The sequence below is a fragment of the Hibiscus syriacus genome, unplaced genomic scaffold, assembly GCF_006381635.1.
Source record: "Hibiscus syriacus cultivar Baekdansim isolate YM2019G1 unplaced genomic scaffold, ASM638163v2 tig00002237_pilon, whole genome shotgun sequence".
NCBI lineage: Eukaryota > Viridiplantae > Streptophyta > Magnoliopsida > Malvales > Malvaceae > Hibiscus > Hibiscus syriacus.
In genome coordinates, this window is record NW_024061918.1 from 4,893,616 (window position 1) to 4,911,636 (window position 18,021).

The following is an 18,021-nucleotide window of genomic DNA, read 5'->3' on the forward strand; positions in this document are numbered from 1 at the left end:
CTCACATTTTTCTATTTGTGCAGTTCTTGCCAAATATTTTTCATCTTGTCCCTGAAGCTCTTTTATCCAATCCAAAAGCATTGGCTTTAACTTAAGCTCATCAATTAGGTGCTATCCTCCTTAAAGGACATACGTACATCCAAAGCCCTAAAGCTGCAAAAGTCTTTCGGCTAAGTGCATCAGCCACCATATTAGCTTTCCCTTGATGATAATCGATGATCACATCATAATCTTTTAAAAGCTTGATCCGTCTTCTTTGCCTCAAGTTCAGTTCTTTTTTAGTTAAAAAATACTTTAGACTCTTGTGATCTGTATATATATGGCATCGCTCACCGTATAGATAATGATGCCAAATCTTTAAAGCAAACACGACTGCTGCCAATTCCAAGTCATGTGTCAGGTAATTTCGCTCAAGAGTCTTCAGTTGTCTCGAGGCATAAGCCGTAACTTTCCTTTCTTTCATAAGCACACATCCCAATCCGTTATGAGATGCATCACTAAAAACTACATAGTCTTTACCCGACTCAGGTTGTACAAGCATTGGTGCCTCTGTTACAATCCTCTTTAGCATTTCAAAACTTTCTTGGCATTTCTCCAACCAAACAAAAGGCATATCTTTCCGTAAAAACTTAGTTAATGGCGAAGCTAACATTGAAAAATTCTTCACGAATCGTCTATAATAACCAGCAAGCCCCAAGAAACTTCGAACTTCCTAAACATTCCTTGAGGATTGCAATTCCATTATAGCTTGAACCTTTTTGGGATCTACTTTTATGCCTTTTGCGGAGACTACATGGCCAAGGAAAGCAACCTCATCTAACCAGAATTCACACTTGGAAACTTTGGAATATAGTTTATTCTCTTGAAGAGTTTGAAGAACAACACAAAGATGAGCATCATAGTCCTCTCTTGTCCTTGAATATGCCAAAATATCATCTATAAATACCACCACAAATTGATCAAGGTAAGATTGGAATACCCAGTTCATCAAATCCATAAATACTGCAGGAGCATTAGCCAATCCAAATGGCTTTACCATAAATTTGCAATGTCCATACCTAGTCCGAAATGCTTCTTTTGAAATATCCTCCTCTTTAATCTTTAATTGGTGGTATCCGAACCGTAGGTCTATCTTAGAGAACACTATTGCACCTTTCAGATGATCAAACATATCATCAATCCCCAAAATAGGATATTTATTCTTTATTGTTACTTTATTTAACTGACTATAATCTATGCATAATCGCATAGACCGTCCTTTTTTTCCACAAAAAACACAGGTACTCCCCAAGGAGAAATATTGGGTCTAATAAATCCTTATCGAGCAGGTCCTGCAATTAGGCCTTTAATTCTTTAACTCTATTGGAGCCATTCGATATGGAGCCATAGAAATAGGTTCAGTACCCAGGTAAACTTCAATCTGGAATTTTACCTCTAGAGGTAATCCCCGATAATTCTTTCGGAAAAGCATCCAGAAACTCCCTAAATATTGGGATACAATCTAATCTCAATTATAATATTTGAGTGTCTATAACATTGGCCAGAAAAGTTGTACATCCTTCCGACATCATTTTCTTTGCAGTCATGGCTAATATCACATTGGATGGTGATTTTGCTTTTTCACCGTTTACTATTATTTCTGAGCCTTTCGCATCCTTGAAAAATAATCGTTTCATACGACAATCAACCCATCCATGATGTGGAGACAACCAATCCATGCCCAAAATAATTTCAAATTCGTCGAAAGGAAATTCTATCAAGTTTGTTGGAAACAAAACCCCTTGAATCTTTATCGGGCATTTTCTACATATCTGCGTTACTCTTGTACTATGACCCATAGGGTTTACCACTATCATCTCACTAAAAATTGGTTCTAAAGGAATTCCTCTAGCCCTAACTAACTTTGTACTAATATAAGAGTGTGTTGAACCAGGGTCAACCAAAATAAATACAAGCTTATCGAAAAGATGGAATGTACTTGTTAGAATCTCCGGGTCATCCCGATCTTCTATAGTTTTAATGTTATAAATTCTGGCTACTCCTTGAGTCTCGGGTTGCGGGATTATCTCAGATTGTCCTCTGGATCTACCTCTTCCTCTGCTTCTATTCGAGGCTGCTACTGATATCTTAGTTTGTACTAAATTATACCCATATTTCTTGGGACAATTTCGAGCATAGTGACCAATTTCACCACACTAGAAACAAGCTCCACTGAGAAATCTACATACTCCATGATGAAATTTGCTACAAGTCTGACATGGAGTATTTTTTCTCAATAAGCTCGACCCGAGCTAGCAACAAAAGACTGTGACTGCTTACTTTTCCGCGAAGCTACATCATAACCATCTCTATTATTATATCGGGAACTCGAACCCTTGCCTCTCTTGGCATGAGGAGAGATTGAAGATGTTCTAACTCTTTTCCCCGTATATATACCTTGCTCCGCTGCTAGAGTCTCCTCATGAGCTCTTTCAATGGCCTTAGCTCTATTAATAACTTCTTGCAGACTATGCAAGTTTAAAGCCAACATCATCTCTTTCAACTTAGGCTTCAAACCCTCGATGAACCAATCACTTCGATCTTTGTCGTTGAGAACTACCTCGGTAGAAAAATGACTCAACTTGTTGTACTCAAACTTGTACTCATGTACTGTTTGATCACCTTGTTTCAGATTAAGAAACTTCAGCAGCATTGCCTGCCTAAACTGCACTCCGATGTACTTGTTCTTAAATTCCTCCTGGAAGTACTGTCAGTTCACTTGCTCTGGTGGTGCGTACATCATAGTATTGGTCCACCACACTCAAGCTGATCCTCAAAGTAAAGATACAACTCCACCCAACTTTTCAGAATCTGAGCAGGGAAGACTTTTCAGTATCACCTTAATGTCATTTAACTATAGATCAACGTCTATAGGACCTTCGTCCTCTTCTCACCGAAACTCAGGAGCTCCCAAACTTGTCAACTCTTTTAGGATCAACAACCGTGGTCCAAGAGGAGCAGGGGGTGGAGGAGGTTGGAACTGAGTCAAAATGGTATCAAGAGCTTGCATAAAAGCTCCAAACTCTGGCATAGACATACCCTGATATACCGGTGCACTAGCATTTTTTGAGGGGATCAGATGCTCACTATTATCTTCATAGCTCTCACTACCCGACCCTTCTCTCATTTCTTGATCAGTCGCTCTCCGTGAATTCGTAGATTCCGACATCTAATAGGACATAAATAATAATAACACTCAAGTTAGTAAAGAGTGATATCAATCATATTCTAACTATACCATATTACTAACCTTGACATCTTAGTAGCATGTAAACCTTTTTTAAAATTAAATTACACCCTATTTTGGCCGAGAATCGACTAAACATGTAGCTTTGATACCAATAAATATAACACTCATTTATCATATACGTTTCCCGTACACATGTCATATGTGTCACATGGCTTTTTAAAACATTTCCTTATTTGTAAACCCATTAAATTTTGTTTATAAAAATAAACATTTTTATATAATAATAATAAAACATTCATTAATTTTAAGTAATTAAAATAATCTTAAAGTTATAACATATTACAAAAATTATAATTCAAATGCAATTCCAGAGCATTTTCATAAGTCCAAATACATGCCATCTAATTATAAAAAGTAGACATAATTGTCCTACAGTTACTGACAAGGCAACCTTTGATTGATGATATCCAATGCACTCTTTACTCCGCTAGTCTTTGCTATTACCTACGATTGAAACCAACATATGCTAAGTATTTACTCAGTGAGGCATAGTAATACAAAATGAATCGTACATAAATATAAGCACATCATACAATATCAAAATTCAAATGAAAATTGTATAAATATATTAATACATAAACTGACTTGGCAAACCAAGCTTCATTCACATAACCGGATAAACTCTATTTAGTATGCCCAGCATACCTATCAATCATTATTTTTTCAAGTTATCCTTTATTTGTCCAATGTATGTCAAATGAGAATGCATGGTACATGCATTGCACTAAAGAGCCGAAATGAAAATTCATAAACTCATTATGAATTCCATGGATGCATACATAGTGCCGAAAGTACATATAGTACTGATACAAAAATGCACCATTATGCATTAAACAAAATCGATCAATAACTTTTATACATAATTTTATATCAAAATGGTAATTAACAAACTCATTATGAATACCATGATTGCACATCTAGTGCCAAAAGTACACATAGTACTGATACAAAACTACACCGTTATGCTTTAAACAAAATTGATCGATAACTTTTATATACAATTTATGTCAAAATGAACTTTTGACTCTCAATGCACATACAATGGGTTATTCAATCAACTTAGCAGATTAAACAACATAAACATTCATCTATTCATTTTAGACCAGTTCATACTCTACAATTATTCTTGTATCAATTCCATAAACATTATGAAAACATATCAAGATACTGTAAAACATACTTTAATAACACATTCGAGGTTGACTCATCGCAAGCCATCATCATCTCATATAAGTACAATAAATGCACTCACCTGATATTCCTCACTATTTTGCTTTAAGGATATCTGACTATTCGATAACTTTACCCTTGCCTTTTTGCTTGCTTGACTTAGGTGCTTGATTACGATCTACACAAGCATCCATAATTACACATACATACAATTGTTAGTATAGTATATAAAATTTGTACAAAATAATAATACTTAAAAGTACTATAATTTTTGAATTCTATTAAAGTTCCTCCTTAACTTAAAATTCCAAGTTCAATAGTATCGGTACCCCTCCTATGATATTGATACTTCTATACTATGATACCGTTACTCTCTTCAGTACCGATACAATTTTTACATTATGGAATCCATTTCTCAATAATAGTATCGATACCTTCCTCTTAGTATCGATACCCCACTTCAGTACCGATACTACTTGCATAAGTATTGATATTGTTTATCTTGTTCATCAAATTTAACTCTATAGTATCGGTATTGTTCTTCCAATACCGATACCCTTACCAAGATTTTACATATTTCACTTCGATTTTTACCATGTTTTCACCTAAATCTCTTACTTTTATCACCAACCATAAAATTAAACTCATCATTACTCAAACCAACTATCTTACATCCATAAATCTCCCTATAACATCCAATAACTCCAAAAAACCCTTAAAACTAAAAATTACACCCAAATTTCAAACATGTTTTTAATCACTTCTAAGGCTCCAAATCTCTTATTTACCTCTATGGCAAGTCAAATATACCTTTAAACTCTAATATCTGACCATATTTTATCAATTCACTTAAAAACTCATTATATTAAATCTCAAATAAATCTTTCATCTCTTAGTTTTAATCATCTTTGAACTTTCCTTAAGCTTCTACATCACTTACGGTTTCAAACCCAACCTAAAAATGAAAGGAAAAACTAACTTGATGAAACCTTACCTTTGCTATGGAAGAGAACGCGGACGACGGGAAAAAGAAGAAGAGAACCAAGTTTGCCAGCTTTTTATCATTTCCCCTTTTCAATCTTATTAAATATCCCCGTTAAAATTAATATTAAATTCATTCATTCTAAAAGACCAAATTGCCCCCTCAATTCTTCTATTCTTAATAATTAGCCTGAAACATAATTTCCTAAATCTTTCCCTATACTTATCAATTTACTCAATTTAACCCACCAAATTTTAAATCCTTTCTTTATGGTCACCGACCCGATATTTGGGGTATTACGCTTGCGCTCCCACACTAACAAAATAACTTTATACTCAATACTGCCTCTATCACAACACTTTCCCACTCAGAGCTTCAAAATGTTTATTTAATTTTTTTAAATAGTATTTTAAATATTATTTTAATGAAGAAATATTAAAGTAAGTTTAGAAAAAAAATCAATAAAAATTTATAATCATAAATTTAAATTATTTATAGTTTATAATTTTTAAAATCAAGTTTACTCAAATCAAATTAATTATTTTATATAATTTTTAATTAATTTAATCTTTTACAATGTAAAGAATGAAAATTGATATTTCAGTATATATATATATATAATTTATTGAATAAATTTGCTTAATAATTTTCAAAAATAATTCTAAGAAGGATTTTTAGAATTTTATTAATGTTAAAAAACCATAAAAATAAAATCCCTTATCAATATAAAGTTTTTAAAAAAAATTAAAATATGGAATTAATATAAAAACTAAGAATCAAATCAAATCAAATGAAATAAAATTATTATGAATGTAACTCCTCATAATGATACGGGTGATCCAATACAATCTGAGGTGTCACATTAGGGCCACCAGAATGACACGCTATAAAAATTCAAGAAAAACAAAACTTTAACCAATAAAATTTTAAATTCATAAAACAATATTAATGTATAATTAAAATCAGACATTAAAATAGAATTCGGTAATACACAATGTAAAAATAAGTTTCAGAATGATATGAAAAAAGTTGTAACCTACATGCCCCCTAATTACATACGTCATACACCACAAGCAACGCCAGAGGAACTCGCAACTAATATCGATAACAACACAAAATCATTTCCTTTAACCTGAAATGGTAAGTGACAGAGTGAGCTTTGAGAAAGCTCAGTAATACAGAACTACCAAATGATGCTAAAGGACAAGAAGATATAAGTAACACATGAAAAATCTTTAGTGATATCGGTATCTATATGCTCTAAAGAAGAGTTGAAATTTTATTAATCAATCCAAAAAATAACATTCAGAAAGTATAGATCAGAAGAGCCAGACAAAGATAGATCTCAGAGATTGAGTTAAAGAGTTCAGTTTGTTCCATCAGTAAAGAGGAAAATGTACATATAATTTATTTCAGTAAAACAAACTTTTAAATAGATGGTAAATTATAGTTGAAAATATCTTACTGTCCTCCATCCAAACACCAGAAAGTGAGTAGTTTCCCCTGAATCATACACCCACTTGTATACCGAGAAGAACCTTATACTGATAGTATAAGGACATGCAGTAAGGTCTTAGCCTGTTCACAAAGCAGAGGCGCCTGCGGTAAGGTCTTAGTAGTCATAGAATGCCTAAGATACTTCCTTGAATCATACCCCCAATGATAGTGAAAACAATTATTTAGTTTACAAAATATTAAATCATGCCAAATTCCAGAATCATATATACAATTATAGTAAACAGAGATCATGTCAGAAATATATGGAAACCAAATATCAGAAGTCAAAACATGCAGTAAAACAGATATCATGCAGTCTAAATATTCAAATTTCAAAATAGTTCAGACATATAGTTTTAAATAGTATTGTAACACCAAATAGGAACACACCAGAGGGCCCAATTTATTCCTCATGAGTACTTGATAGTTATGAGAAAATGGGAGGTAGAGCTTAAGACAGATTTCGAACTAGTTTCAAGAATTAGATCTCTATTATAAGGCTCGATAGCTAACAGATCAAATCAGACATTAAAAAGTTGATACATCGGGTAATTTAGGATTCAAATAAATCATCAGAGTATTCAGGAACTGGGACACCAGGGATATTCACGATTTTAGTTATATCAAGAAAAAGGTTCTAATATTCAAGCACGAAGATGCATTTTAGTCAATTTGATTCTTGAAGAAACTATGAAAAAAATGATTTAATAAGGATAAACGAAAATTTTGCAATATTCGAGATTTCTAATAACTTAATTGACTCCCAAGTCCAACCGAACAACATAAGTCTCATCATTGTGGTATGTACCCATAACTTCGACAGGAATACTTCATGGATTTTTATTCCTTAATTTTAATTGCATCTTGAAGTTGAAAAATTTATCTTCTTAAATTCCTTACACGGATCCCAAGGAGATTTCATGCATATTCGTACATCATCTATTTAACTTTATTCTCATATTGCATGGTATTAGGAATAATTGACATAACTAGGTCGTACTACATAATCCTTGTCACCATTGCAACATTTAAAGCTTTACCGATATTTGTAGAACTTATCCAAAATAATTCACTTAATCCAAGTCATGAGGGTGTTTAGGTCATTTCAGAATTCGAAGGTATTTCGATCATTTTTAATAAACTCAATCATATATAGTGCTTTCTGTAAATAGTCTTCAGGAGTTACTGAGAAATCAGAAATTTAGATTGTACCTTATCATAGCTTAAAAAAATCACTATCAGAATTTTCCCAGATAGATCAGGAGTTTAACAGGTAAATCTATAGTCCTATTGGATCAAATCTTAATTCTTAGGTTAATTCCACCATTAGAGGAAATTTACGTCCTTTTTAAACATCAAAGGTATTTTTGTCATTTCTTATCTGAATATTAACGGTATAAAAACTCATAATAGGAAAAATCAGAATTTTTAGTTCAAAGGTTAATTTTACTCAGCTTAAAAATCTATATGAATCCCCTAGCTCCTTATATAGATCATTCGAGTCTTAATTAGTTTCCTAACATTATACCGAAATTAAGTAAGTTCAAAATAACCAACCACAATACATATCCAACTCTTATTTATTCATGCACTGACCAATTACCTTCATGTACTGTAAAGTATGAAAAATGGTAGTAAAGTATTATCTCGATTTTTGAGCCACATCATTCAATCATTTTAACTCTATTTGAACTCTTTTGAACTTTAATTCCACGTCCCGTAATATATATGATACATGCCAAAACAAATTGCATAAAAAACAGATCTTAAACATGAAAATCGGATCGAACACATAGATAAAACTTTGAAAAATAGCTTACTGGTTTGAATTTGGTGAAACATACCACAAAATTGAACTCAAGATGTCAAAAAATGTCAAGATAGGTGATCCAGAAAAAAGTCAATGGCCGATCAATAGATGTCAACGGTGAACGCAACTAGTCAACGACTGGACTGCTTAGCTCGTTGCTCAGACGGTTCGGCTTAGGCGGCTTGGGCAGTTCAACTTATGTAACACCCATAGCTCGTATACATCTCGAAATACGAGTTAAAGATGTCACATTAAACATTCAGACATTCTTTGTATAAAAACCTTAAAATTTGGACCATTTCTAAAATTTCAATTTAACGGTTTAAAACAAATTAATTAATCATTGAAAATCACAAAATAATAATTACCATTTTAAATAAATATGATAAAGAAAACAGATAGATATAATATGCATGCCACTAAAAAGCAAAAAAGAGCATTAGAGATGTCTTACTGATATTGATATTAGGTATGATTTCCTGAAAAGATGCTTGAAAAGGTCCTCACTTCATATTATTTTCTTTATCCAAACTTACGCATGAAAATCATCACGCGCTAAATAAAACTTAGTGAGACAATAATACAACTAAGGTGAGATAAAACATAAAGTATCATAAATATTTCAAAACATTAAAAATGAAATTTAAATAAAATCATTGAACTTTCTAACCGTGCTATTCAAGCCATTTTCCTCTTCATAAACCTAAAAATCATCATCTCATAATTTTATCAAAATCATTTAAATCAATATCAAATATAACAACTATGCCATATTGTTTTTCATTTATACACATTTCAGAACATTTCATTTTTTTTATTTTTCATATTCTTTTCTTTCATATATTTTTCATATTCTTTTCTTTCATATATTTTTCATAACTTTCACATTTACTTTATAGCCCAATGTATATGTAAGAGAACGCAAGGTACGTAAGTCGGACATAATGTGCACACTAAGCACCAACGACGCCATCATCATCATCATAAATGCACTTCAAGTGCAGTCATAACATTTGAACTAAAGGTGCCTTTCATAATGTACACGAAAGTACCATATCAAAATCGGACTTTACTTTTTAAACTTCATGATGCCAAGTGTACGTACGACTCTCAATGCAATATACAATGGGCTCTCAAATCATATCATATTCATTTATTAATCATACATTTCAAATCAGAATCATTTTAGAGATTTCATTCAAATATCTTTTCAAAAAATATCATGTGTTGAAATATTAGGTAATTCACACCCAAAAAATCATTCATAAACCTTTATATAAGCATTATGAAAATATTCCATATTTATAATTAAATCATACTTTAAAATTCATACTTTAAAATAATATAAGGTTGACTTATAGTAAGTCTTTCTCGATCAGAATAAATAATTAAATAAATTGCACTCACCTTTACTTCACTACTGAAACTTTAATAAAATATTCTTTTACTCAGGTGCTTTTCCTTTTGCTTTCGAGTCACTGAGATCACAAGATTTGTCGTAATCTGTATGACATCATGTACATAACACCATTTTCAAACTATATGATAGTATTCTACTAACATAATCTAATTCCGATAAAATAAATTCTATAAAGCATTATAGATACTAAATTAATATAAAACTAAATCACAATTCCATCATAACTTCAAACTTTCCAAAATAGCTATTCGATTCCATAAATATTCATTTCCATCATCAATCCTTCAACTTTCACAAACTTTACATTTAAAGAACTATTTATGAATTCTTTTTAGAATTCATATCAAATTTTGCATTTAATTCACAATGGTCTTTCACCATTATGTTTACTTCAAATAAAATTCGAACATTTACAACATGTAAATATTATACTCAATTCAATACTTTAACAATTGAAAACTTGTAATTTCATCCTCAATCTTCCTAGTCTTTTCGAATTCAAGCATTAACTTTACCAAACTTGCAATGTGATCCAATTAGATACTTATAGTTGAAATTTAATAAATTCCAACATTGTAGTATTACACTCAATGGTACCCTCACATTTAATAAACTTGCAATCAAGTCCCTAAATCCCATGTCCTAAATTACATTACCCAACTTTGTCAAATTTGCACTTTGATCCTCAAATCAACATTCTAACTTAAAATTCAGCATTCCATAATTAATTTTCAGCATTGAATACTCTAAATTACACATTTATTCATCAATGTCTCATAATTCTCAAAACTTGCAAAATTGTGTTTTTACTATCTCAAGGTTCCAAATGGATTCAAATCCATCTCCAAAGCATGTAGAACACATCTAATATCATTTCTAGAACTTAGGAAAATTTTCAACATTTTCCCCTTATTATTTCCCTCAACAATGCAATAAGGTAAACTTTTCTTTCAATTTCAAGAATGAATTCAACCTTCTTACATCAAATTCATGCTAATACAATCATCAAAACATCAAATTGAATCAAAATTAAATCAACTCCATAAACCCTAGCCAAGACCAAATCTCATATATACTTATACACCTAATTTTAATCATCACTCATGCCTTAGAATTAATCAACAACATCTATAACATAAAAATCTTCCATCAAATCTTCAAAATCAAACATGTTCTTCAACTACTCAATTCATGAAACTCAACATCTAAGCATGATTTTTATGAAATTTTTATACCAAATGATAGAGAATTTCAAGAGGATTAATTCTTTATCTAATAGCTTAATCCAAAAATCAATCATATAGCCTTAAAATGAAAATGAAAATTCCTTACCTTTAACAATGGAGTTCATAGTTTTAGGGGTTGAAGATGGGTTGATTTTTCTTGATTTTATCAAGTAATTATAGCTTAAAACACTTGTCATATTTCTAATATAACTGAATTTAAAATTTAATTAATGAGAAATTCCAAATTTGTCCTTAATGAATTATAATAATTACCAATTGACATTAAAATATCTTCCATTAAAATATCCCATAGTCAAAGATGAACCAAGTTGAAGTTGACTTTCTACTTTAGCCATGCAATTTTTTAAAATTGCAATTTAGTCACTAAATTTTCCCAATTTCGGCTAAAGAGGAAAAATTAACTTCACTTCCACTGATTCATGCTAAATTTCATTGTTCTAAAATATGGAAATAATATTTTTAACCTTTTCTAGTATCCTTCAAATTTTCGTGAAATTTTAGTTCGATCCGATTATCCAATTTCTTACTTGACTTTATTGCATTATAGTTTTAAATACGAATCATGAATCAAAATTTTAATCTCAATTTAAACCCAAAACACAAGAAAACTCTTTTTTTCTCTCTAATCTCTCGACCAGAAGCCATCGACCACCATATATGTTGGCCACCCCTAGCTCCGACTGCCACCCACAGTCGTCGGTGACCTAAAATGAGCCTCAAATAAACCACGAAGCTCCGATCTATTCAACTAAACCCAACATGAGACCTAAAAACTCAAAAAACAAACCTCTAAGACCTAAAACTCAACCTCGATGCTTCGACTTCACTCACTACAACGACCCCCTAAAGCTTTTATTTTCCGAGCGATGGAATCTCCACAACATGGATACGAGTCGGGAAGACCCTAACATGGAACCCAAACAACTCAAGTAAACCCTAACCCTTTTTTTAAAAACCACACACACACAAACATACACTGAGAAAGAAAGGAAAGTAAATAACGAAGGAATACCTTCAAAAATACTCAAAAACTACTCTTTTATGATTATGGTTGCTCTAAAAAACCAAAGGAGAAAATTTATATATTGCTTTGTATTCGAAAATGGGGATCCCTGTTACATTGATTTTTATTGGGTTTTATACACGTGATTGCAATCGGGAAAAAAATAAAAGAAAATGTCTCCCTAATTTTTATCTTTTTTGTCTCTTTGTACGTGTTGCTGCTGATTTGGTTGCTTGTGTGAGACCGTTGGAGGCTTAGGGGACCACTGTATGCACGAATGGTGGTTGCTCACGCTCGATGGCTACTGTTGGGACCACCTGGGGAAAATGGTTGTTGCTCATGTGAGTTGAGCAGAGGCGATGGTAGGAATTGGGTAGGGTTAGTGGAAACCCTAATCTAATTAGGTTTGTGGGTCATATGGGTAGGGTACTTGTGTTTGGGCTTATGGGTTTGTTGGGCCTCAATCGGGATATGGTATAGGAATTGGGTTTTAGGTGTTTGTTTTTGGTTGTAAGATATAGACTGAACATTCAATTTTGGTTTGATGGATACTAGGCTTGACTTGGGTATTAAGGTTGTGTAAAGGATTAATGGTATGGGTTTTAGAAATGGGATATTGGGGTAATTGTAAATGGTCTTATAATGGACGGGTAATTAATTTATTTGGTAAATGAGCTTGGATAATGATATAAAAAATGGATAAATATGAAAGATCATTAGGCCCGAATAAAACCCAAATTCAATCATCTTCCAAATTGATCTCCAAATTTTCATTTGTGCCACCGGTTGCACTTGAATTAATCAATGTACGAGCATCTTCAACCTAATATTCGATCATTCTCAATTCAATTCCAACTATTCAGACAAAATTAGGGTATTATATTCGGTGCTCTTTACTTGTTGTGAAACAAGAATTAAGAAAAGATAAAAGATAGCCTAATTTTGTCTAATATGACTGGAACTCATGACTCCACTGTCCTTTCTTAGCCTTTGATTAATTTGTTTCTCTAGTTTTGATCGAATGACTCGCTCCTCTACCTCTGAAAACTTCCTCATCTGATCTGCCCCAATATGCATGTGCTAGTCCTTTCAATTGATTTGCTCCTCTTTATCTGAAAGACTTCTGTAATCGCCATTTTTATTATTATTATTTTACTTTAAAAAGGGCCTCAAGACCAAACCAAACTAGCCCCAAAATAAGACCCATAACCCAAAATCCAACCCAGAAGCCCAAACATGACCCGTATATAAACTTAACCCTAGCAGTCGCCCCTAAACCCTATCAGTTATTGCCACTCTCTGCCCCAACCGAAGGAGAGCCACCCATGTACGCCAAACTTCACGCAAACTGCATCAGACAACAGAGAAGAAAACAAAATAACAATAATGTATTTCCAATGTAAAACGGATATAAAACCCATGCATTAGACACTGTAAAAAGGCTCTGGTCTGAACACTGTAATTGTTTTGAAACAATAACAATAGTATTTCAAGGTTACTTCATTTTTCTTTTTCTTTTTCGAATATTATTCTTTGTTCTCTGATCTTCAGTTTCGAGCCTCAATAAATAAATAAAACAATCCTTTTTTCAGTTTTTGAAATACACCAACATTCAGTTTCGTTTTTAATGATAATAACATGCAGAGGATTTTTGTGTTTCAAATAATAAAATAATAGTTTTTAAAATAATAACAACCAACCATTTTTCAGTAGTAAAAATGCTAAAAAATAAAAGAGAAATGCTAGATCTAAGTCATTCCTGAGTCGGAGGCGTCATCGGAGTTGGGGGAGTCGAGCTGTCAAATGGTATTTTTGGGTAGTTTAGGGACATTTAACGGTGCTTTTACCCCTTAAAAGGGTCCTAGGTAGGTAGATCTAAGTTTTAGGGCATTTTTGGGTCATTTTTGGTTTCCTGACCGTCGTGTGCGGTGACCAGATGACGGTCGGAGCTGTTTCGAAGTGGTTGTCAGAGGGTCGGCCGAGGATAGAGGGGAGAGCTTCTCCTTTTTTTTTTCTATTTGGGTTTCAAATGATAAAAAGGGAAAAGGTTAGTATATATATGATTAGCTTCTCCCCAAACTTTGCTGTATTTTTGCAAAATAGCCACTATTAGAGGCTATTTTAATAATTTTCCCATTTACATATATGATTTTTAATTTTTGGTAAATTCACATTTTAGTCCCCTTACTTTATGCGTGTTTTTGCAAGTTATTCACCTATAGGGACCCTTTTGTGATTTACCCTTTTTATGCATGTTATATATTTTTAGGAAAAATTGCCTTTAGGTCTTTGTAGTTTCCGCATGTTTTTCATTTTAGTATTTGATCTATTTTTTAGTTTTTTCGATTTAGCCATTAAATTTCAATTTTGTTTAATTTAGTCCATATTGTATGTCTAATTTATTTTCTTTTTAGATTGTTAATTTAATGTTTATACAATTTAGTCCTTTAATTTATTTTTATTTTATTTTTACCCTTTATTTTTTTTGTATTTTAAGTTTAGTACTTATTTATATTTTATTTTTCTTTAATATTTGTATCTTTTTAGTCCTTGATAGATCACTCTTTAGATTTAGTTCATAATCTTTTAATTATTCGATTCATATTTAGTCATTAAATTAGGAGAATTCTTAATTTGTCCTCGTTTTTGCTCGAGGTTCCAATTTAATTATTCGAATCTTAAAATTAATTTAGGTTAATATTATAGCCAAACTAGTCTTTTAATTTAGGGAATAATTCGAGTTAGCCTTCGCTTAAATACTCAAGGGATCATCGCGGTTATTCGATTCAATGACTTATTTGAAAATCAAATAGGGTTAATATTAGAGCCTACATTTTTAGGTTTGAGCTTCTAAGTTCCTTAATTTTTATAATTTGACGCTTTAAGCTAGAAAAAGCCTAAATTTACCCTTAGCTTAACTAGGACGAATAACAATTTGTCTGATTGCATTTTATTTCAAACCTAATGCAATGTTCACTTATTAGGGAATTAATGGTATATCTCCCGCAAATATGCTCTGGGGGTGACTACTGGTGATTCCTGAAATAGGTCGACATCCTTTTCAAGACCGCATCATGATTTCTAAAATTAAGGCATTGTCCGGTCATTAGGCATAATAGCTGATCTCCCGCATTTATGCTAGAGGGTGAATGCTATCGATCTTAATAAATGGATACCATTTTCAACTTTGCAGTCGTAATGATTTTCAAATTAAATAAAGATCGAACTCAAATTTTTTTATTCTAAATATAGGGTTATCAACTAGGTACCATTTTTTGGGCGCTTGTGGGGGTGCTAATCCTTCCCTACGCATAATTGACTCCCGAACCTGATTTCTGGATTTTCGCACTCGGTTTTCATGGTGTCCCAATCGCACCTTAAATGATTGGTGGTGACTCCTCACATTTCAAAATTCTTTTCAAAAGAAAAACTCCCGAGTCGATATCGGGCTTTCCCCGCCCGGGCAAAAATGGTGTCGATACCTTCTAACTTGATTCAACCCAATATCCTGAATGTTGATCCTGAAAAGACACAATTATCGTTGATCAGTACATTTGATTATTTATTATTTTAGAAATGATGTTGTCTAGTGTGAGCCTAAAAATTATCTTCCTTTTTCTTTTCTTTATATTTTTTTTATTTTTTTTATTTTTTATTTTTTTTTATTTTTTATTTTTTTATTTTTTTATTTTTTTATTTTTTTATTAAAAGAGAAACTTTGGAAATCGCTTTCTCATTTTTCAAACATCATGCATGAAGGAATTAAAGATGGCCCGAATAACTTGTCATCTAGAAACCTTTGAAAATTAAACTTGGCTTATTCAAAAATTCATTTGAAGTAATCATCAAGAAACCTCTGAAAATCAGGCTTAGCTTAATTCATTTGAAGTAATCATCTAGAAACCTTTAAAATTAGGCTTAGTTTCTTTAAAAAATCATTTGAAATAATCATCAAGAAACCCCTGAAAAACATGCTTAACTTCTTTAAAAATCCATTTGAAATATCATCACAAAACCCTAGAAAATTAGGTTTAGATTCTTTAAAAATTCATTTAAAATAATCATCAAGAAACCCCTGAAAATCATGCTTAGATTCTTTAAAAATTCATTTGAAATATGATATATCTCGGGCAACTTGCCCCACTTCAAAGTAATGATCTTTCTTGATTGGGCTCCTCGATCATTTAGGCTTAGCTATTTTGAAAACAATTCTCTCCATTCATGGATTGAATTCTGCTCTTTCTTCGCTCTATTTTTTTCTTTGAAACATCTGTAAAAACATGTATTAATGCATAAAATGTGAATTCAATGGATATGTATCTAAATGTAATGCAAAAATGTTGATCATCAATTCTTTTTTTAGTTTCAAAGTGGAGAACTCAGTCTTCCTTCACTTAGTCCCTCTTAAATGGATCCTGCCTCAATATCAATGTGGCAACTTGTCAGCTTAAGCTTGCATCTTCTGAGGGATGATATAATCATCTTGTGCAATCATGTCTTTTTTACCTTTTTCTTGTTGGTTTCTTCGTTACAATATTAAAAGAAGTGTGTTACAATATTAAAAGAAATGTTCTCTTTTAATTATTCCTGCAGCCAGTCATATGGTCTTGACACCTCTTTTTGGCTCTAATTCAATGGCTCTATCAGAAATGTTTCAAGGTAAACTCTTCTTGTCCTCATATTCTACCCTTGGCACTCCAAACAGTGAGGCTCATTCTTAATGTCTACTACATTTGAATCTTGTTATCTCAACATGGTCTGGTTTTGGTAATGCCACAATGTGGGTAATATTGGCTCTCTTCGAGCCAAACTATCTTAACCTCGAATGGTCTCACTCTTGTGTGACTAATAAGCAATCACATGCCATCAACATAAGTGTTATGAAATAGTTTAAGGGATTCTATATGTGAAGTATCAAAACCAGATGGAAACTCAAGAAGAGATCAAATCTTTCTAGGATAAATGCTTTGGCTCTAAAAGACTATAAGATCTCTTGATATCATGCCCTCTGTTATTCAAGTGATCATCTGTTTTTTGATTGATTATTGATAATCATATCATCGTAAAGTGGCGTGAGAAACTCCAACTTTGAGTCCTCTGGTCGTTCGAATCTTTTTGTTCAGAAATTTGGGAATGTCTTTATTTATCATGCATCACTTTTTGTTCTTGCTTTTGACCTTTATTCATTGTCTAATCTCTTTATTTGAGTCAAAATGAGCCTCACTAGCTTCAAGGATCTTTTTTCACTTGAGATTGTCTTGTTTGAAAATGTTTTTCTTTCTCTTTCAATTTCAAAAATGTGAAAAAGTTTTATGAAAAAGTTTTAAAAATGTTGCCACCCTCTCTAGGCTCACAATCAAAATAAATTATAAAATAAGAGCTCATCGAATATCACATAAGTCAACTTCTTTTTTAATCCATCAAAAAGTATATCTATTTGACAAGTGTAAAGATCAATGTTGATTTAAGGCTTAGGTTGACTTCGGAATGTGGAGTATTTCAGGTCGATTTGGGGAGGTAGAGTGTTTCAGGTTGTTTTGAGGAGGTAATGTGTTTCAAGTTGGCTTATTTGATTAAGATATTGTGTTTTGATGAAGTAATCA